The following is a 22,866-nucleotide window of genomic DNA, read 5'->3' on the forward strand; positions in this document are numbered from 1 at the left end:
CTCCTCTGTAACTCAAAACATGTAACAAGTAAAAAAAAAAGTTCAAGCGTCACCTATGGGGATTTTTAAGTACCTGACATTGGCGCCATTCCACGAGCGTGTGCAATTTTGAAGCGTGACATGTTAGGTATCTATTTACTCGGCGTAACTTCATCTTTCACAATATGCAAAAACATTGGGCTAACTTTACTGTTTTTTTTTTTAAACACAAAACATCCCCCCCCACCCAAAAAAAAACGCGTTCGAAAAATTCCTGCGCAAATACTGTGTGAGATAAAAAATTGCAACAACCGCCATTGTATTCTCTAGAGTCTTTGGTAAAAAAACATATATAATGTTTGGGGGTTCTATGTAATTTTCTAGCCAAAAAATGATGATTTTTACATGTAGGAGAGAAATGTCAGAATTGGCCTGGTAGGCAAGTGGTTAAAAATGTATTAAAGCATAAGTGCACCCTAACACTAAAATCTCTACATCTACAGACATCCACTATCTAACACTAACCTATCTAATCATGTAAAGAAGAAATCATTATGCATACCTTTTTAAAGTGGATAGGACCCAAACCCCAGCTGCAGCTTCACTGTGGAGGCAGGTGCAGAGGACACAGCCGGCAACGGAAGCCCCATAGTAACTTTATGGGTGACGTCACTTCCCATTCATTTCACAGCCGATGGTTGTGTCCACTGCAGAGCTTCCGCCGCCGGAGACCGGATCGGCTTCAAAAAGGTATGTATACTGATTTCTTCTTTATAGGGCTAGATAAGTTAGGCTTATATCATGGATGTCTGTAGATATAGTGATTTTAGTGTTAGGGTGGACCTCCCCTTTAAATAGCGTTTTTGGTTTGTGATGCTCAGATGCAGGGTAGTTCTGCTTTAGGATAAAAACAGGATACCAATGATACAAGTTTTTGGTATTAGTAGTTGGGTCTGGAGTAGGGCTGGGGAAAAAATCGATTTAAATCTTGAATCGAGTTGAGAGGTCAAATCGATTCAAAATTTAAGCAAATAGATTTTTTTAGATTTTTCTTTTTTTTCACCGCGCCGGTCCTGAGGCGCTGCGGTCCTGAGTTTCTACGCGAGGCCGCGGCTTCGGCCGGACGCTGCGGACTAGGCCGAAGCCGCGGCCTCGCCTAAAAACTCATGCCCGCAGCGCCTCAGGACTGGCGCGGTGTCCAAAAAAAAAAACTCAATTCAAATCGCGAATCAAGTTTTTTTAAGAAAATCAAAGATTTTTTTTTAAAGAAAATCTCCCAGCCCTAGTCTGGAGAAGAAGCTGGGAAATTAGCATAGATCATAGAAATCGATAACACACCTTTTGCTCTGATATCCCGGGGCATACATTTTCTAAAGAAGCTTTTTCTGAATACCTTTTTTTCCCCTATTCAGTCCAGAGACTGCAAATCGCCAGCTTTCGCTTTTGTGGGCTTGAATTCTTCTCCTGGCCGACAAACACTCCACAACCCTGGGAGCTATGGATGCTGGCAAGAAGACATCACCACTACACTCCCCTTGTCCATATGCATTTTCTCCTGTGTATTTCTTACACTGAATTTCTGCTATGATCTCTAACATCCAGTGAAAAGACAGGAAAGGAACCACATGACTTCAGCATGTCCAATCATGCTGAGATGTGGAGCAGCCAATCCTGGGAGAGCCAGAGAAGAAAGGAGGAGGGGATCTGAAGTACACAGAATGCCTCTCTCAGGCTCAGTGCATGAGATATGTAAATCACCTTGTCACTCACAGCAAGGGAGAAGAACTGACTCCTATTTCTCCATGTTTCAGTTTTTATCTCACTGAAAAAAAGATAAGAGGACTGCTCAGAGCTGGATTAACTCTTCGTGGCAAGGTGAACACAGATGACATGAAATCCTATACTGTACAAGGCGCAAACATTTTTTTTTTCGGGTTTACATCCACTTTTTTTAAAAATCATCCTAAAAATGTTATCCACCCTGCCTGTAAGGGAGTTAGGCCCCTTTCACACTGGGGCGGTGGGGGCGTCAGCGGTACAACAGCGCTATTTTTAGCGCTGCTGTACCGTCGTTCTTGCAGCTGTAATCGGCCGCTAGCGGTGCGGTTTTAACCCCCGCTGGCGGACGAAAAAGGGTTAAAATCACTCGTACAGCGCGGCTATAGCCGCGGTATTGCTGCGGTATAGCCTCGCTGTCCCATTGATCTCAATGGGCAGGAGCGGTTTAGGAGCGGTGAATACACCGCTCCTTCACCGCTCCAAAGAAGCGGTTTGCAGGACTTTTTTCACCGTCCTGCCAGCGCACCGCTTCAGTGTGAAAGCCCTCGGGCTTTCACACTGAACAAACAGCGGAGGCTGTTTAGGGGCGGTTTGCAGGCGGTATTTTTAGCGCAATACCGCCTGCAAACCGCCCCAGTGTGAAAGGGGTCTTACAGGTTCTTTTGAAGGGAGAAGGGAGTACCAGTTTTTAATCGGTTCCCACTTCTGCAATACTCGCCTAGGCGATAATGGCTTCCCTTGCCCCACCCCGTCCTGGGACAAGTCACACGTTCAGGAGACTGCAGGAAGATTCACGAAGCACCGCTCAAGCTCACACATGGCTGTGGAGAGCCGGCTGTGGATGTTTAGAAAGCCACAGCCAAATACCGTACCCAAAATGGTGCCACCAGTATCCGCAGTGGTTTAAAAAACTGGGTGTGAAAAAACTGGGTGTGAAAAGACAGGGCTGGACGCCAGGCACTGCTAAGTACCTGGTTAAATGTCAGCAGCTAGCAATAGTATATGTATTAAAAAGGGAAAAAAAAAGTTCCTCTTTAGGTCCTCTTTTACCCATAAGAGGTACAGCCTGTCTGAGAAGAGAATACCGGCACAAAGCTTTACCATCTCCACTCCAAAACAGACTAGGTGAATTCGGTGACGAGTGTGAGATTCCTCCAGTATGTCGGTGTACACAAAGATCACACCCACATTCCACGTACACGTCTCCTCAGGTGTGTGTTTAAGAATACACATGACAGCCTGAAGATAAAAGGGGGTTCTAAGACCACGGGTTAAAAAAAAAAAAAAAAATGATATTTCATGTGGGAGTGAGAAGACAAAAGACTAAACATGACACAGCACTGTATAAACACACATATCTAATCTATAAGCTGGTTCCAGGCTCTGGAACTCCTCAAAGGAGGTAGAGACATCAAACTGGTAGACAGCAAGTACAAAGTGGAGTGTAGCCAGTAGGAGTAGAAAATGTCCTGGTATCAATGTCCTATCATTGGCGAAAGTGGGAGGAATAGTGCCCCATCATTGGTGTCAGTGGAGATATGGTGCCCCATCAGTGTCAGTGCTCTAGAACAAAGACCTAAGTTATTAAAGGGGTTGTAAACCCTCAAGGTTTTTCACCTTAATGTATTCTATGCATTAAGGTGAAAAACCTCCTGTAGTGCAGCAGCCCCCCAGAGCCCCCCCTTTTACTCACCTGAACCCGGTCTTTCCAGCAACAGAGACGAGCACAGCAGCTCCAGCCGCTGTCTCGTCCTCATTGGATAGATTGATAGAAGCGCAGCCAACGGCTCCCGCTGCTGTCAATCAAATCCAGTGACACAGGAGACGGAGGGTGGGGGCGTGTCCTGCTGTCTGTGTCAATGGACGCAGCAGCAGTACTCAGGAGTGTGCCCGCACGGGTGCCCCCTTGGAATTCGAGTCTCCGAGGCGGCACTCAATGCAGGGAGGAGTCAGAAGCGTCGCTGGGGGACCCCAGAAGAGGAGGATCGGGGCAACTCTGTGCAAAACCCTTGCACACAGAGGAGGTAAGTATACCACGTTTGTTATTCAAAAAAATAAAATAAACCACCAACCTTTACAACCCCTTTAATGTTACACTATAATACAAAGGCCCAAAATTATAAACTTATTTGGCCCAGGAACCCAAAAAAATTACAGCTGACACCTAACATTTGAGGCTCTCTAGTAAAAAAAAAATATCCTGCTGGATCCTGGATTAGGCTGACTAGCTCCTGAATTCCATACTAAGTTGTTACAGAGAGGGAAAAAAGTATTTGATCCCCTGCTGATTTTGGACGTTTGCCCACTGATAAAGAAATGATCAGTCTATAATTTTAATGGTATGATTAGTTTAAGGCTCGGTTCACACTGGGGCGACTTGGGATCCGACTTGTACGCCCTCAAGTCGCCCCAAGTCGCCCCAGAAATAGTTTCAATGGGAGTGAACGCTAGCGTCTTAATAGACGCTACTGAAGTCGCTCCGACTTCAGAGCGTACTCCCTGTACTACTTTGATCCGACTTGGTAGGCGACCTGTACCATAGAAATCAATGGAAGTCGCCTCCAAGTCGGATCTCTCTGTAAAGTCAAGCGACTTTGCAGGGAAACCCCTCCCTCCCCCCTCCCTCCCAGAGAGCTGATTGGCCACAGGCGAAGTCACCTGTCATGGAGGCGACTTCAAGTCGCCTTGTAATTTGCTGAAGTCGCGCTGAAGTCGCGCTGAAGTCGCGCTGAAGCCACGTTGAAGTCGCGGTACAAAGACGCGCTGAAGTCGTGTTGCCCCAGTGTGAACCGACCCTTACAGTGAGATACAGAACAAAAATATCCAGAAAAACACATTTCAAAAAAATTGATAAAATGATTTGCATTTTAATGAGTAAAATAAGTATTTGATCCCCTATCAAGCAGCAAGATTTCTGGCTCCCAGGTGTCTTTTACACAGGTAATGAGCTAAGATTAGGAGCACTCTCATAAAAGGGAGTGCAACTAATTTCAGCATGTTACCTGTATAAAAAGACACCTGTCCAGTCCACAGAATCAATCAGATTCCAATCTCTCCACCATGGCCAAGACCAAAGAGCTGTTCAAGGATGTCAGGGACAAGATTATAGACCTACACAAGACTGGAATAGGGCTACAAGACCATTGCCAAGCAGCTTGGTGAGAGGGTGACAACAATTGGGGCGATTATTTGCAAATAGAAGAAATACAAAATAACTGTCAATCTCCCTCGGTCTGGGGTCCATGCAAGATCTCACCTTGTGGAGTTTTTTTTTATCATGAGAACGGTGAGGAATCAGCCCAGAACTACACAGGAGAATCTTGTCAATGATCTCAAGGCAGCTGGGACCATAGTCACCAAGAAACAATTGGTAACACACTACACCATGAAGGACTGAAATCCTGCAGTGCCGCAAGGTTCCCCTGCTCAAGAAAGCACATGTACAGGCCAGTCTGAAGTTTGCTAATGAACATCTGAATGATTCAGAGGAGAACTGAGTGAAAGTGTTGTGGTCAGATGAGACCTAAATCGAGCTCTTTGGCATCAACTCAACTCGCCGTGTTTGGAGGAGGAGGAATGCTGCCTGTGACCCCAAGAACACCAACCCCACCGTCAAACATGGAGGTAGAAACATTATTCTTTGGGGGTGTTTTTCTGCTAAGGGGACAGGACAACTTCCCCGCATCAAAGGAACGATGGACGGGACCATGTACCATCAAATCTTGGGTGAGAACCTCCTTCCCTCAGCCAGAGCACTGAAAATGGGTCATGGATGGGTATTCCAGCACAACAGTGACCCAAAACACATGGCCAAGGAAGCAAAGGAGTGGCTCAAGAAGAAGCACATTAAGGTCCTGGAGTGGCCTAGCCAGTCTCCAGACCTTAATCCCATAGAAAATATGTAGAGGGAGCTGAAGGTTCGAGTTACCAAACATCAGCCTTGAAACCTTAATGACTTGGAGAGGATCTGCAAAGAGGAGTGAGACAAAATCCCTCCTGAGATTTGTGCAAACCTGATGACCAACTACAAGAAACGTCTGACCTCTGTGATTGCCAACAAGGGTTTTGCCACCAAGTACCAAGTCATGTTTTGTGAAGAGATTAAATACTTATTTCACTCATTAAAATACAAATCAATTTATAACTTCTTTGAAATGTGTTTTTCTGGATATTGTTTGAGGTGATTGTAACCGTATTAGTGCAATTGTGAAAGAGAAAATTGAGTACTGTCCACGATACTTTTTTTATTTGCGCTAACATATCATTTTTCATGGACGAGCTTTCGGGGTGTGTCCCCTTCTTCAAGGTGCAGCATCGCAACATGCTGTGGCGCATAGAGTTGAATGAAGTATCATCTTGTCACACAATATATTAAAAAAAAAAAAAAGGGTTAAAATAACAGTGCAATGCATTATAGCAACGCATTGCACCTACCCTATACACCAGTGTTGACGTGCTTTAGAGTGCAGGCTGGTGTGAAGGAGGTGGTGTGGATAAAACTTTTATAAGGTTTATCTGTCGTCTGTGTCCCACTGGAGAGGTGACCCCTCACTTCCTGTTCTGTAGACAGAACAGGAAGTCATGGTAAACCTCACCAACATGAGGGAAATTCCCTCCAGCTGACAACATGAAACTACCAAAATGTCAAGCATCTAAATACATATTTGAAAATGCTCTTAAAAGCCTCTTTCAAATATCAAACTCACTTTTTACTTAAAAAAAAAAAAAAAAAAAAAAAAGAAAGAAAAGTGAAGCTAGTTTTTGATTTCTGATACAGCTCAGCATAAATTGTAACAGAGTATAAATTATACATAGTAAAAAATATGCAATAATGACAAAGTAACGATAATGGGGTAAGCATTCTGCATTTGACATTACAGCAGGTCCTGTTAATATAATCTCCTCCTGACCTACCTAACATAAAATAAACATTTGTTTCCACTGGGAGAAACTGTAATTAATTACAAAGGTAACTAGAGATTTCAAAAGGAAACTGATTAGACTGCAGAGAGAACAGCTCAGGCTGCACTATTATAATAGGACAATTGCATGTTTTCAGTTTTTCTACAGACTGCAACAATTCTCTGCAATGTATATGAACAATGATTGCTGGTATGAGCAGGCTCTCCTATACACAAAGAGGCTCCTTCCTGAGACACGGGACCCACTATTCACAATGAGGTGACTGGAGCCCTCTGTGATCGAGGAACGGTGAATATACACAAAGCAGAGAGTTCAATCACCAGAAACCAGAGGCCTACACTTCACACAGAGGACACCAAAGTTCAGAATCGTCCACATCGGTATTACTTCTCGTTTATGGTGGTCATTCATTTCAGTGAGTTTTATGAACCCAATAGCCACCAGAGGAGTGCATGGGCTGATAAACTGCTCCATAGAGGCACAACATTCCTCATACTACCGAGACGTTCTGCTGTACTCTCTCTTGTATATATATATCCAACTGCCAAGGAATGGTTTCATCAGACAGCTAGAGGCGCCTAGACATTTTAATGTGACAGGGCCACAAAGCACAGAGTTAATAAACTTTGTGTTGTCAGATACCATTTCAATAGGTAGGTTTCTAACACTAGATGTAGGCATGATGGCCACCACTTCGAAGGTAGGTTTATGACATTAGATGTAGGCACAATGGATACTACTTCGAAATTAGGCTTCCAACATTAGATGTAAGCACAATGGAGGTTTTCCAAAGTAGCTAAAATTGAAATATCAAGGCCTCCTTTACAACTCTACAGTGCATTACTGCACACACGTTAATGTACGGTTCTTTGTTCTAAAAAAGTAATTTTGGCAAAAAAACTTGCATTTAGTACAATCTGTGTCCCCATGGGGAGATGTCCCTTCACTTCCTGTCCCACAGCCCCAAAAGAAAGTGAAAGGAAATCCTCAGAGTGAGGGAAATGTCAGGTTGTCACCAGAACTAGTGTGCACATTGGATGATTTCCCCTCCATTCCAGGTGGAGTTTATAAACTCCTTGAGGCCAGGGATTGATATGAACGTACAGCATGTAAAGCTCCATGCTATATGAAGCCCTGTAATGAATAAAATACATGATCACTGTCCTTCACCTAAGGAACCTCCCACAAGCTAGTGCACATGGTAAACTTCCCCTTTAAAAATACTTTTCCTGAGGCTTTCTAATGAAACATTCTGGGAAATACACTTATGAAAAATGAGTACAAAGGAAAAAAGCGATGTCATCACCACAATCAGAGATGCTGGATTTTATAACCAGCACTAAAACCTGACTAATCGCCTTCCTTCTCATTGGAAGCCATAAACGAGTACCTGGGTTTTACGATCAATTTTTTGGATACTATGGCCGAACAGCACCATAACTTCTTGCTATGAGCAAAAGCGTCATCACAAATGCTTTCAGTTTTAAAACTGCTATATGTGAGAAAACTAACATTTCACTGTATAGTAATTAGGGGAAAAAGTGAATATATCTGACACCTCAGAGGTCATATCAGTGACTAATAAAACAGAATAAAGTCAATAAAAGTACTCATCTGTGGTTATATACAAATCATAACCAAATAGAAGTCTAAACACAAACCAGCCTCATCTGATTATCACCGATACACCATGACTGCCTGTCTGGGGACACAGCGCTCTTGTTGGATAACATATTAACCTGGACATTTCAGGGACTTTGTCATCGCAGGAATTGTTAGGACAACATGTAGACCTCTTCACACCCGCCAACAACCATTTGTCCACTTCTGACAACTACAGCGGTTATACAGACGGAAACCACCAGATGTTTCTGTAAGGGCCACAACCATAACACACGGACAAACAACTTTCCCTATCACTGGCTCCTAACACCACCATAACCGACCACTATAACAAGACACCCAATCCTGCTGGACTTGTTCAGACCAATTCAACTCCCAATCTGTCAGTTATCAGATCATCCCGCTATACAGACTTTTATTACAAACACAACCAGAAGACATACTAATCGAAAAAAGAATTGACATGACAGCGATGTCCCGGCCTGCACAGCTCCTGACCATTTGTTCTCACATACATTTTGCTTTATCTCCCCAAATTCTTCACCTCCTGACCCGTACCTGGGCAAAGACCTCGGTGCCAGATCTGCCAGACACCGGATCTCTGTGTGCCAAAGTAGATGATCGCCAGAGTCAAATTTATGCCAGACCATGTCCTATGTCCACCTCATCTGAGCCCCCTGCCACAGCTACATCTGAGCCCCCTGCCACAGCTACATCTGAGCCCCCTGCCACAGCATACATCTGAGCCCCCTGCCACAGTATACATCTGAGCCCCCTGCCACAGCATACATCTGAGCCCCCTGCCACAGCATACATCTGAGCCCCCTGCCACAGCATACATCTGAGCCCCCTGCCACAGCATACATCTGAGCCCCCTGCCACAGCATACATCTGAGCCCCCTGCCACAGCATACATCTGAGCCCCCTGCCACAGCATACATCTGAGCCCCCTGCCACAGCATACATCTGAGCCCCCTGCCACAGCATACATCTGAGCCCCCTGCCACAGCTACATCTGAGCCCCCTGCCACAGCTACATCTGAGCCCCCTGCCACAGCTACATCAGAGCCCCCTGCCACAGCTACATCAGAGCCCCCTGCCACAGCTACATCTGAGCCCCCTGCCACAGCTACATCTGAGCCCCCTGCCACAGCTACATCTGAGCCCCCTGCCACAGCTACATCTGAGCCCCCTGCCACAGCTACATCTGAGCCCCCTGCCACAGCATACATCTGAGCCCCCTGCCACAGCATACATCTGAGCCCCCTGCCACAGCTACATCTGAGCCCCCTGCCACAGCTACATCTGAGCCCCCTGCCACAGCTACATCTGAGCCCCCTGCCACAGCTACATCTGAGCCCCCTGCCACAGCTACATCTGAACCCCCTGCCACAGCTACATCTGAGCCCCCTGCCACAGCTACATCTGAGCCCCCTGCCACAGCTACATCTGAGCCCCCTGCCACAGCTACATCTGAGCCCCCTGCCACAGCTACATCTGAGCCCCCTGCCACAGCTACGGGCACCACGAGGGGAATTTACTAACACCGGAGCAGACAGAAAAGGGAGTAGCTGTGCATGACAAGTTTCCAGCTTTCATTTTCAAAGTTCAACTAAAAAAAGCTGAAAATAGAAGTTGATTAGTTACGATCCACATCTGCCCCCTGCCACAATTACTGGAACATCTGAACCCCAGGTTACAGTTATGGGTACCACGTATAATCCCCTGCCAGTGCCACGGCCACATCTAGGCCCCCTGCCACAGCTACAAGTACCATGTCTGAACCTCCTGCCACAGCTACTGCCACATTCTGGCCCCCTGCCACAGCTACAGCCACATCTCAGCCCCCTACCACAGACACAGCCACGTCTCTTCCCCTTGCCACAGCTACAGCCACGTCTCTTCCCCTTGCCACAGCTACAGCCACGTCTCTTCCCCCTGCCACAGCTACAGCCACGTCTCTTCCCCCTGCCACAGCTACAGCCACGTCTCTTCCCCTTGCCACAGCCACGTCTCTTCCCCTTGCCACAGCTACAGCCACGTCTCTTCCCCTTGCCACAGCCACGTCTCTTCCCCTTGCCACAGCTACAGCCACGTCTCTTCCCCTTGCCACAGCTACAGCCACGTCTCTTCCCCTTGCCACAGACACAGCCACGTCTCTTCCCCTTGCCACAGACACAGCCACGTCTCTTCCCCCTGCCACAGCTACAGCCACGTCTCTTCCCCTTGCCACAGCCACGTCTCTTCCCCCTGCCACAGCCACGTCTCTTCCCCTTGCCACAGACACAGCCACGTCTCTTCCCCCTGCCACAGCTACGTTTCTTCCCTGCCACAGCTAAGTCTCAGCCCCCTGCCACAGCTACATCTTTTCCCCACCCCCTGCCACAGCCACGTCTCTGCCCCCTGCCACAGCTATGGGCACCTCACTGTAGCCCAGCTTTTGGCATTACCCCCTCCCCCAGACACCGGCTATGAGAAGTCCTATGCCGGACCACCTAATGCCAACCCATCCGGGCACTGAGCTCCAACCATATGCCAAACCCATCATCACCACATCCACCTTGTGCCCAGCAGATGTCCCCAGTCCCGGGCACCTCCACATACTTCTCCCCTCCGTCAGTCCAGGCTTCACCCCACCATTACAGCCCCCAGCCTCTTACCTTCAATCCCCGGGCACAGGACCGGCCAGCCCGCTGCTAATTATCCACCTCGTACACCGGACCCCGGGGCCGCCGTCTGAGACATTAGAGAAGCGGAAGTGAGGGAACCAGGCTGCGGGAGGAGGAGGGGAGGGGAGGCAGGGAGGGACGCGCGCTCCCGGCCAAAAGTCACAGGTACGCGGAAGACGCAACAGCAGGATGCAAGGACGTCACGCGCGAGCACGGACCCCAGCAACGGCTGCGGAACAGCTGTGCTCGCGCACGTCGTGCTCCACGGGAGCGCGCCTTGCTTGGCATGACGTCAGTGTGGTATCCTGTGGGCGATGTGCTGCAGAGTCTGGGCTGTGTGTGTATAACGTGATAGGGGGAGGGGGGAACCCCAACACCACACACCGGGGCAGACAGCAAAGTATGCACCATCACTTACCTACCAGCATGTGCCCCCTGCATGCTTCCTGACATCTGCTTTAACCTTTTCACTGACAGAGTAGTGCTTTCCATAAATCTTATACATTCACCTCAGTCCCTGCCCTCGAGGAGCTTACAATCTAAGGTCCCTAAGGCTCCGTTCACAGTTACAATATTGCAGGCGATTCTGCCCACGATTCCAGAATCGCAGCAAAAAGTCTTAATTCTAACGGCACCCCAATCGCGGCGTGATTTTTGCAGCACGATAAATCGCGCCAAAATTACAACGTGCAAAGCTTGTCACTCAGAAAGGAGCAGCATCTTTTTTGGGTGACAGTGTCAAGCATTGCAGCGTGACTTACCACACAGCAAAATCGCACCGCCATTGGGGTGCCATTAGAAGTCATTTTATTGCAAACGCGTTGCGTGTTTTGCCGTGATTCCAGAATGCCCGGTTGTGAACGGAGCCTACATACAGAGAGGGAAAAAAATATTTGATCCCCCTGCTGATTTTGTACATTTTCCCACTGACAAAGAAATGATCAGTCTATAATTTTAATGGTAGGTTTATTTTAACAGTGAGAGACAGAATAACAACAAAAATATCCAGAATAACAACAAAAATATCCAGAAAAAAGCATTTAAAAAAGTTATAAATTGATTTGCATTTTAATGAGTGAAATAAGTATTTGACCCCTTCGCAAAACATGACTTGGTACTTGGTGGCAAAACCCTTGTTGGCAATTACAGAGGTCAGACATTTCTTGTAGTTGGCCACCAGGTTTTCAAACATCTCAGGAGGGATTTTGTCCCACTCCTCTTTCCAGATCCTCTCTAAATCATTAAGGTTTTAGGCTCTGTTTCCACTACTGCGAGTTGTTGTGCGACTTGACACATGTGAGGTCGCTTAACAAGTCAAAAAACATGTATTTCAATGGTCCCCGTTCTAATTGGTGCCATTCAAGTCGCAGCGACTCCAAAAAAGGTTTTCGTACTACTTTGTCCTGACTTCGGTGCAACTTGTTCTCCCATGGTTCATGGGTCGCATGACATCGCATCAAAATTCGCATTGCAAAGTCTCAGTGTAAATCGTTCGACTTTGGGGACGCAATAGTGGAAACCGAGCCTTAAGGAAGGAAGGGTAACCCCTAGAAGTCTCACATCTATGGTATCCTACTGCAATGAATGGAGTGGCAACCTCAGCCACTCAAGGGGGCGTGGCCTCGTCAGAGTCCAGGCTGAGGTTGCCACTCCATTCATTGTGGTAGGACACCATAGATTTGAGACTTCTAGGTATTACCCTTCCTTCCCTGAACCTTTACAGGAGCCAGGACGGGCTCCATCCCCTGTCAGCACTCTAGTAGCAGCTGCGGATGCACTGTCCACATACCCCCTCTCTATCGAGCCTGAGTGGCCCACATACTTTTCCCATTTCACATTAAGGTTTTTTTTCTTGAGCCACTCCTTTGTTGCCTTGGCTGTGTGTTTTGGGTCATTCTCATGCTGGAATACCCATCCACGACCCTTTCTAATGCCCTGGCTGAGGGAAGGAGGTTCTCACCCAAGATTTGATGGTACATGGTCCCGTCCATCATCCCTTTGATGCAGTGAAGTTGTCCTGTCTCCTTAGTTAGCAGAGAAACACCCCCAAAGCATAATGTTTCCACCTCCATGTTTGACAGTGGGGATGGTGTTCTTGGGGTCATAGGCAGCATTCCTCCTCCTCCAAACATGGCGAGTTGAGGTGATACCAAAAAGCTTGATTTTGGTCTCATCTGACCACAACACTTTCACCCAGTTCTCCTCTGAATCATTCAGATGTTCATTAGCAAACTTCAGACTACATGTGCTTTCTTGAGCAGGGGGACCTTGCAGGTGCTGCAGGATTTCAGTAATTCATAGTGTAGTGTGTTACCAATTGTTTTCTTGGTGACTATGGTCCCAGCTGCCTTGAGATCATTGACAAGATTTTCCCGTGTCGTTCTGGGCTGATTCCTCACCGTATCATTCTGTGCATTCCTCTGCAGATCAAAGGGGTGAACTTCCACCTGCAGGGGACATCAGTTAAAGTGGTTGTTAAGTCACTTCTATAAAATGCTCCCATCCCCTATGTAATATAACAATAAGTGTCCCTGTGTTAAATAAAAAATATGCCGATCTGTACCTATATCAGAGCGGCTTCAGCGATCCCATGACTCCTCGGCTCTTTCCTCTGCCTGACTAACAGCTCCAGCAGGCGGGGCCGAGCACTCCCGGTGACATCACCCGGGGAGGAGGGGAAGAGAGAAGAGAGAGAGCCGAGGAGTCACGTGATAGCCTGGGGCCGCAGTAATATAGGTACGGATAAGCATATTTTTTATTTAACACAGGCACAGGGGCACTTATTGTTATATTACAGAGGGAATTGGATTATTTTCTAGTTATTATAAGAGTAGCGGGAGTGGAGGGGTGGGTGCTGACACGAGCAGACAGGCGCGGGTGGGGGGGGGGGGGGGAGGACAGAGCAGGGATGCGGATGACGGAGGCACGTACCATGGTGTCAGGGCTCAACAGCCATGATATACAGTGGTCATTTTACAGGGGGGAGGGCACAACCAGGCAGGATCAGCCAGGTATTTCAGGTGTTAGAGGGGGCCAAATTACACAGCACAAACACTGTGCTTTATAACATACTTTAAGGGAACAAGATCTTATTTTTTTTTCTTTTTATGTTAACAAAGGCTTTAAAGCAACCTGAAAAGTTTTTTTGTTTTGTTTAGTTGTTTAGTTAAATGTTCCTCTCTTTAACCCCTCATTAACCCTTAGTGTACTCTAATCAGCCCCAAATAACGCCTTATTCTCTTTCTTAATTCAGTTACTATTTTCCTGCTGATTTTGTTCATTTCTATTTATATAAATTAAAGCATTTGTTACCCCCACAAATTCCCGACATGTGCCTGCTGTCCCATGCACTTGTATGAAAAAGTATCCTGTTCTCTTTGTATTGCTTCCTTTATGTGAAATCCCTGATGTTGCTGCCAGTCCCTCTGCTTTCCCATTAAAAACTGACCACACTAGGCAGGAGAACACACCATGGTCAGTTCTCTAGCTATGGTGGGAACTCAGCCTGCTCTCCTCCAATAATCAGGTCTATCCTGACCCCTCCCCCCCTTCCTCCCGCTGCGCAGCACAGCCATTCACTGGGAAGCTCAGTGTGCTGCCTTTTCTCTCTCTCTCTCTCTCCCTCCACCCCCCCCCCACCCCCCCTCTGATGCAGCAGAGAGCTAAGGACAGAGTGAATGTAATCATTTATAATAAAGGGAAAAATGTATTTATAATGTTTTTCTTTTTGGAATCTGCAAGGTAAAGCCATAATGTGTTAGTATGCATTGCATGCTAGCACATTATGTGAAACTTACCTTAGAATGAAGCCCTTCCAGCGGCAAGCTGTCACCGCTGACAAGGCTTACATCTGCACCCGGTGTTTCTTCTGGGTTCGTGTAGTCCGTTTGTGAGTGGGTGGAGCTGCGATGGCGTTACTCCTGCACTTGCACGCAGGAGCCAATGTTTATGGCACAGGACTCTGAAGGAATGGCCCAGGTGTGTAGTTGCTGCTCACTTCTAAGTTCAGGAGATCTGCTTTAACCCCTTGCGCCTAAGGGTAAAACAAATCTAAAAGCCCAGTTTTGTGACGGACATGTGTTAGTAAAACCGTACATATCATCACAACTACTTTGTGCATCCAGGTGGATTATACCTTGTTTTTTTCAGGACAAATTGGGCTTGCATTTAGTGGTAAATGGTAATGGATATCTCCTGCTTTTTTTATTATCAAGGGAAAAATTTCCCAGAATAGTAAAAAAAAAAAATAATAATTTTTTAAAAAATGTAGCTGTATATTTCTTGGTACTACCATAACCTACTACCAAAGAACAACCGAAAATAAATACTCCTAACTGACACTACTAATACTAATTAAATTAAAAAATCTGCCCCCCCCCCCAAAAAAAAAACCCCGACCTTTGAACATGACCTTGACCTCTGACCCTGGCCCTGACCTAGGTCAAACCTTGATCTAGGTATTTTTTCTTTATTTTTATTTAATTTTTTTAATATTATTCAATTTATTAATTTTTTTACAAGCAAGGACAGAGAATGATACAATGTATCTTTCTCCTCCATTCACAGAAAAAAAAAAATATATGGGGCAGGCTTCACAGTGACTTGCCAATTAGAGGCTATCACAGTGATCAGGTGACCCGAAATCAAGTGTTCCGGATCCCGATCGTTAGTACGGGCCCGGGGCTCACTGTGGGACCCCGGTCTCTGTGCTGGGAGTGCGCCGTGCGGAAAAAAGCCCAGTGCAGTGGAGCCGCATATTTGTGTGACGTCAGCGTAAAGAGGTTATTGTAGATTGCCATATGACCACAGCTCCCTGCCTGGGTTTATACATTAGTGAATGCAGTTCCACGTGTCCCCACTAAGGAGCCTTAAGGCCCCCCCACAGGCTTGTCAGATATATACACTCCCAATAGCTGCAGGTAAAAAACCCCAAAGCCACCTTCGTAGTATTTATGGCAGTAAAGGGATTAAAGGAAGCCTGCCAGAAGAAAAACTCTAGGGGCTGCCACAGCAGGAAATGATAGTTGGTGTCAGGAAATGTTCCATCCGCTGGTAAGACCTGTTATTTCGCATGCAGTACTGAGGTCCACCAGCAGGTGTCTCCTGGCAGTTTGGAACTGTCAGGAGAGCTTTTCCCTGTTAATAGTATATCATCTTTGGGCCGCAGTACTGGCGTCCACCAGCGGATGGATCCTGGCAGTGTGGAGCAGACAGTACCTCCTACAATCAGGTGTCACTTGAGGCCAATCACAGGCCTATAAATACCTGGCAAACATTCACATGTTTGCCTTGATTTCGTCATTGCCTCCTGACCTGCTAGCTATCTGATCCTGATCCTGATCCTGATCCTGATCCTGATCCTGATCCTGATCCTGATCCTGATCCTGAACCTGAGCCCTGAGCCCTGATCCTGTCCCTGTCTCCCTGTCTGGGACCCTATCCTGTCCCACCTGTTACCTTGGATCCCTGCCTGCAGTCTGACCCATCCATCCTCTCCCTGTCCTGTGTTCCATACCCCATCTACTGACTTCCCTGTGTATGACCTTGGCCTGGCTTATGTTTACGTCTCTGGAACATTCCCTGCTGATCTGCTGTGTATGACCCTGGCCTGGCTATTGTTTATGAACCTGGTATTTCCCATTTATTGCATTTATCTGTCTATTGTTATTTGTAGGTCTCTGTCTGTGGTTGGTTATTGCACTGTGTCATATTGGAGTTGGTTGTTATTTATTACTCACTTTCCTTAATAAATTAATATATATATTCACTTATATACGTTTGGGTGTCCTCTGTCGCAGATCACACGGTTCTGGTCACACCAGTTCCTGACAGTAAATCAAGGCCATCTCTGACCAGAAGTGACTGCGCAAAGGAACCATTGTAGTGCTATGAAAATGCAATCAGAAACAGTTGTTCTCCTTGCCTCACTGGTGTTGGAGGATAACAATTACTGTCGTCTGGTATTGAAAGAGTGGGCCAGGGATCAGCTCCTGGAGTGTATCCATCTGGCCCATTCTCTGGTTGATCAGGGTAGATTGCTATTTGAAAATGTTCAGCCTCTGATCCAGCTGTGTGCAGAGCTAGCCTTGTCCAGTACTCCAGAGGGCAGGGATGATTTTTCTCCCCCCTTCAGTTTTGATCAGGTTGAGTCTCTGGTGTGGTTATTAGAGGATGACCCAGCCTTTTTCAAGGAACATTATGCCTCTTGTTCCCCGCAGGTGTTGTCTGATTGCATCCATTCAGTGCAATCTCTGGTTAGTCAGGCTGTGTGTAAATCAATGTTTGTTCATCCTGTGCTACAGGCATGGTCAGATCTCTTTAATTTAGCCAAGCCACAACAACCCAGCCCTGCCATTAATCACCTGCCTTCCCAAGAATCTATTCCCCCATCGCTCATGGCAACCTCAGCTACAGCCCAATATACCCTGCTCCCCACCAAGTATCAATGCCCTGTTTCTCCTTCCTGTACCTATCCTGCCTTTAACCCACCTGCCTCTTCTCTAATACCTGCAACTTTCCCACAAGAACTCCCTCTGGCTGCTGTTCCCCCTTCCTTGCCATATCCCAGCCCTTCCTTTCAGTATGCCTCACCTCCTGTCTACAGTCCTACAGCCACCTACAGATCTCCAGCAGTTAAGCCAAAGAAGAAACGGAAGTTCTTCCCTACTCATACAATCCTGCCAGTAACCCAACCTGCTCCCAATTTCCAGTCTGATGTTCCAGCTTTGCAGTCTGATGTTCCAGCCTTGCAGTCTGATGTTCCAGCCTTGCAGTCTGATGTTCCAGCCTTGCAGTCTGAAGTTCAAGCTTTGCAGTCTAAAGTTCAAGCTTTGCAGTCTGAAGTTCAAGCTTTGCAGTCTGATGTTCCAGCTTTGCAGTCTGATGTTCCAGCTTTGCAGTCTGATGTTCTAGCCTTGCAGTCTGATGTTCCAGCCGTCCAGTCTGATGTTCCAGCCGTCCAGTCTGATGTTCCAGCCGTCCAGTCTGATGTTCCAGCCGTCCAGTCTGATGTTCCAGCCGTCCAGTCTGATGTCCCAGCCGTCCAGTCTGCTGTTCCAGCCTGATGTTCCAGCCTTGCAGTCTGATGTTCCAGCCTTGCAGTCTGATGTTCCAGCCTTGCAGTCTGATGTTCCAGCCTTGCAGTCTGAAGTTCAAGCTTTGCAGTCTGAAGTTCAAGCTTTGCAGTCTGAAGTTCAAGCTTTGCAGTCTGAAGTTCAAGCTTTGCAGTCTGAAGTTCAAGCTTTGCAGTCTGATGTTCCAGCTTTGCAATCTGATGTTCCAGCTTTGCAGTCTGATGTTCTAGCCTTGCAGTCTGATGTTCCAGCTTTGCAGTCTGATGTTCCAGCCGTCCAGTCTGATGTCCCAGCCTTCCAGTCTGACGTTCCAGCCTTCCAGTCTGACGTTCCAGCCTTCCAGTCTGACGTTCCAGCTTTCCAGTCTGACGTTCCAGCTTTCCAGTCTGACGTTCCAGCTTTCCAGTCTGACGTTCCAGCTTTCCAGTCTGACGTTCCAGCTTTCCAGTCTGACGTTCCAGCTTTCCAGTCTGACGTTCCAGCTTTCCAGTCTGACGTTCCAACCTTCCAGTCTGACGTTCCAACCTTCCAGTCTGACGTTCCAACCTTCCAGTCTGACGTTCCAACCTTCCAGTCTGGTGTGCCCACCTTCCAGTCTGGTGTGCCCACCTTCCAGTCTGGTGTGCCCACCTTCCAGTCTGGTGTGCCCACCTTCCAGTCTGGTATGCCTGCCTTCCAGCCCGAAACCCCAGTGTCCATGTTCCAGTCTGACGCTCCAGCGACTATTGACCAGTCCGATGTACCTGCTGTTCTGCCTGATGTGCCCACTGTTCAGCCTGATGAGCCTGCATTCCGGTTTGATGTGTCCATCCTCCAGCCTGATATCCTGGTATCTGTCTTCCAGCCTGATGTCGTGATGTTGGTATCCCAGCCTGAGGTTTCGGTGCCCGTGTCTCGGCCTGCTGAATCGGTGCCCGTTACCCAGTCTGTTGAATCGGTGCCCGTTACCCGGTCTGCTGAACTGGTGCCCATTACCCAGTCTGCTAAACCGAAGTCCATCACTTTGCCTGTCAAGCCAGTATCCGTTATCCGGCTTGCCGAACCGGTGCCCGGTGTCCAGCTCGCTGAGTCAGGGCCTGTTACCCAGCCCACTGGGCCGGGGTCCGTTATCCAGCTTGCTGAGCCGGTGCCTGTAATCCGGCCTGCCCTTACGGTGCTCGCTGTTCGGCCCAATGTTCCAGAGCCTGCTGCCCAGCCCGATGACCCAGAGCCTGCTGCCCAGCCCGATGACCCGGAGCCTGCTGCCCAGCTCGATGACCCGGAGCCTGCTGCCCAGCTCGATGACCCGGAGCCTGCTGCCCAGCTCGATGACCCGGAGCCTGCTGCCCAGCTCGATGACCCGGAGCCTGCTGCCCAGCTCGATGACCCGGAGCCTGCTGCCCAGCTCGATGACCCGGAGCCTGCTGCCCAGCTCGATGACCCGGAGCCTGCTGCCCAGCTCGATGACCCGGAGCCTGCTGCCCAGCTCGATGACCCGGAACCTGCTGCCCAGCTCGATGACCCGGAGCCTGCTGCCCAGCTCGATGACCCGGAGCCTGCTGCCCAGCTCGATGACCCGGAGCCTGCTGCCCAGCTCGATGTCCGGGTGCCTGCTGCCGCCCAGCCTGATGTCCCGGTGTCTGCCCTCCAGCCTGATGTCCCGGTGTCTGCCCTCCAGCCTGATGTCCCGGTGTCTGCCCTCCAGCCTGATGTCCCGGTGTCTGCCCTCCAGCCTGATGTCCCGGTGTCTGCCCTCCAGCCTGATGTCTCGGTGACTGCCCTCCAGCTTGATGAGCCTGCTGCCCAGCTTGAAGTGCCCATGCCTGTTGTGCCACCACCTGTTCTGCCTGCTGTGCCACCATCTGTTGTTCTGCTTAATACCATAGACTATGGACAATTACAACCAATTGGAGCGTCCGGAGGCCGCTCCTTTGAGGGGGGGTACTGTCAGGAAATGTTCCATCCGCTGGTAAGACCTGTTATTTCGCATGCAGTACTGAGGTCCACCAGCAGGTGTCTCCTGGCAGTTTGGAACTGTCAGGAGAGCTTTTCCCTGTTAATAGTATATCATCTTTGGGCCGCAGTACTGGCGTCCACCAGCGGATGGATCCTGGCAGTGTGGAGCAGACAGTACCTCCTACAATCAGGTGTCACTTGAGGCCAATCACAGGCCTATAAATACCTGGCAAACATTCACATGTTTGCCTTGATTTCGTCATTGCCTCCTGACCTGCTAGCTATCTGATCCTGAACCTGAGCCCTGAGCCCTGAGCCCTGAGCCCTGAGCCCTGATCCTGTCCCTGTCTCCCTGTCTGGGACCCTATCCTGTCCCACCTGTTACCTTGGATCCCTGCCTGCAGTCTGACCCATCCATCCTCTCCCTGTCCTGTGTTCCATACCCCATCTACTGACTTCCCTGTGTATGACCTTGGCCTGGCTTATGTTTACGTCTCTGGAACATTCCCTGCTGATCTGCTGTGTATGACCCTGGCCTGGCTATTGTTTATGAACCTGGTATTTCCCATTTATTGCATTTATCTGTCTATTGTTATTTGTAGGTCTCTGTCTGTGGTTGGTTATTGCACTGTGTCATATTGGAGTTGGTTGTTATTTATTACTCACTTTCCTTAATAAATTAATATATATATTCACTTATATACGTTTGGGTGTCCTCTGTCGCAGATCACACGGTTCTGGTCACACCAGTTCCTGACAGTTGGCTTGCTGTCATGCTGACTTTTTAGCACTTTGAGTCACACTCCTATGACAGGTCAGGAAGGAAAGGGATAAAGGTCTTTGTATTACAAATGGTACAAACCACCAACCTGCACAGGAGGAAGCTAATAAGTTAAATGTGTTTAGGAGGAGCACGTTATAAGAATAGTAAAAAATAAAATAATTAACAAATTAATTACAAACTGCGCTCCTTCTGAAGTGCCAGTGCAGATAGTTAACAATCACAAATTTACAAAATTTATGTAAAGATCTAAAAAAAAGTGAGAAATAATGTCCATAGTGAAAAACAAAAAACAAGAAAACAAAACAACAGTACGCATCAAAGTGTTGAGATACCAAATAGTGAAAGTTCAAAATAAAACAAAAATTGTTCATAAATGGTGTAGATATTCAAAACTTCTGGATAAATCCTCTTAGTAATCAGCAAACATCGAGGGAACAGTAATCCACAACCATCACCGGCCACACAGCCTACTCACCAGATGTGTTGACTCCCATCACAGGAGTCAAAAGCACTTCAAAGACATGCCAGAAAAGCTTCATGTGATCACGGCCTGGTCCAAGTACTGGAACGATGTGACTGAATAGCACTGGGTGGATACGGATGGACCCTCGGATGGGGATTGGTCATAAACAGACCGTTAATGCGATGGATAGGGAAAAAATGAATGGAAAACTCTCATCGTGAAGTATGCCAAAGCTTATTTAAACAAGCTAAAAAAAGCTAAAAACATGGACCACATGTGGGTAAATGCAGACAGTCAAACAACGAACGCAGCTACGAGGCTGCGTAACGACCGGAAGAAGCGTGTCACGTTCGGTATGTCCGACCGGTTTCATCAGTAACGTGCTGAGGATCCCTGATGACGTGTGGTACAAGCGGGTTTTTTGGCCTGTTTTTAGCTTGTTTAAATACATTTTGACATACTTCACAATGGGAGTTTTCCATTCGTTTTTTCCCCATCCATGGCATTAACGGTCTGTTTATGACCAATCCCCATCCGAGGGTCCATCCATATCCACCCAGTGCCCATACAGTCACATCGTTACAGTACTTGGACCAGACTGTGATCGCATGAAGCTTTTCTGGCATGTCTTTGAAGCGCTTTTGACTCTTGTGATGGGTGTCAACACAATCTGGTGAGTAGGCTGTGTGGCCGGTGATGGTGGTGGATTACTGTTTCCTCGATGTTTGCTGATTACTAAGAGGATTTATCCAGAAGTTTTGAATATCTACACCATTTATGAACAATTTTTGTTTTATTTTGTGCTTTCACTATTTGGTATCTCAACACTTTGATGCGTACTGTTGTTTTGTTTTCTTGTTTTTTGTTTTTCACTATGAACATTATTTCTCACTTTTTTGAGATCTTTACATGAATTTTGTAATTTTGTGATTGCACTGGCACTTCAGAAGAAGCGCGGTTTGTAATTAATTTGTTAATTATAAAGGTTCTTCTACTTACCATAAAATCCATTTCTTAGTGCCTACGGAGGGACACAGAGACAGTGCATTACCATGGGTTCTATAGTGCCACCTTTAGGTAGGCCAAATTAGAAACATAGGCTAACCCCTATCCTAGGACCCATATGACCCTTCCCACTCTAATGCCATGTACACACGATCACACATTCCGACAACAAAATCCATATTTTATTTCTGACGGATGTTGCCTCAAACTTGTCTTGCATACACACGGTCACACAAATCTTGTCGGAAATTCCAAACGTCAAGAACGCGGTGACGTACAAAACGTATGACAGCACTACAAGGAAACAAAAAGGAAGTGCCACCTAAGTGCAATAAGTTAGATAAGATTTTAATGGCACAGCAATTAATGCACTTACAAGAAAAATAAAAACAGGCTCATCTGTGCTGTAGGCACAGAGTGCATTCCGGTTGCTGGTCCATCCTATTCTCACGGGTAGGCAGTTGTGGGAAACGAGGTGTGCAGTCCTATCCTGTAGCCACCAGGAAGACGGCTGGAACCGACGTGGAACGCAGGTGGAACGCAGCCAATGACATCACCAGAAGCCTAAACGCGGGAAGCGACAAGGGGGAGAAATCTTGAAGAGAACACACAGGCTCTAGAAAAGGGAATGAC

General features: G+C 47.4%; 1 protein-coding gene across 3 annotated transcripts in view; it reads right to left on the reverse strand.

Moving 5' to 3' along the window:
• RNF19A (ring finger protein 19A, RBR E3 ubiquitin protein ligase) overlaps positions 1–11,117 on the reverse strand; it is a 139,179-nt gene extending 128,062 nt beyond the window's left edge. For 2 of the 3 annotated variants that reach the window (XM_073632039.1, XM_073632040.1), the window contains exon 1: positions 10,965–11,117. The gene's annotated coding sequence lies outside the window, so the exon portion shown is untranslated. The remainder of the gene's footprint in view (positions 1–10,964) is intronic. The other variant, XM_073632041.1, reaches the window with a different exon arrangement.
• Positions 11,118–22,866: the final 11,749 nt, after the last annotated feature.

The sequence above is a fragment of the Aquarana catesbeiana genome, linkage group LG05, assembly GCF_042186555.1.
Source record: "Aquarana catesbeiana isolate 2022-GZ linkage group LG05, ASM4218655v1, whole genome shotgun sequence".
Classification (NCBI taxonomy): domain Eukaryota; kingdom Metazoa; phylum Chordata; class Amphibia; order Anura; family Ranidae; genus Aquarana; species Aquarana catesbeiana.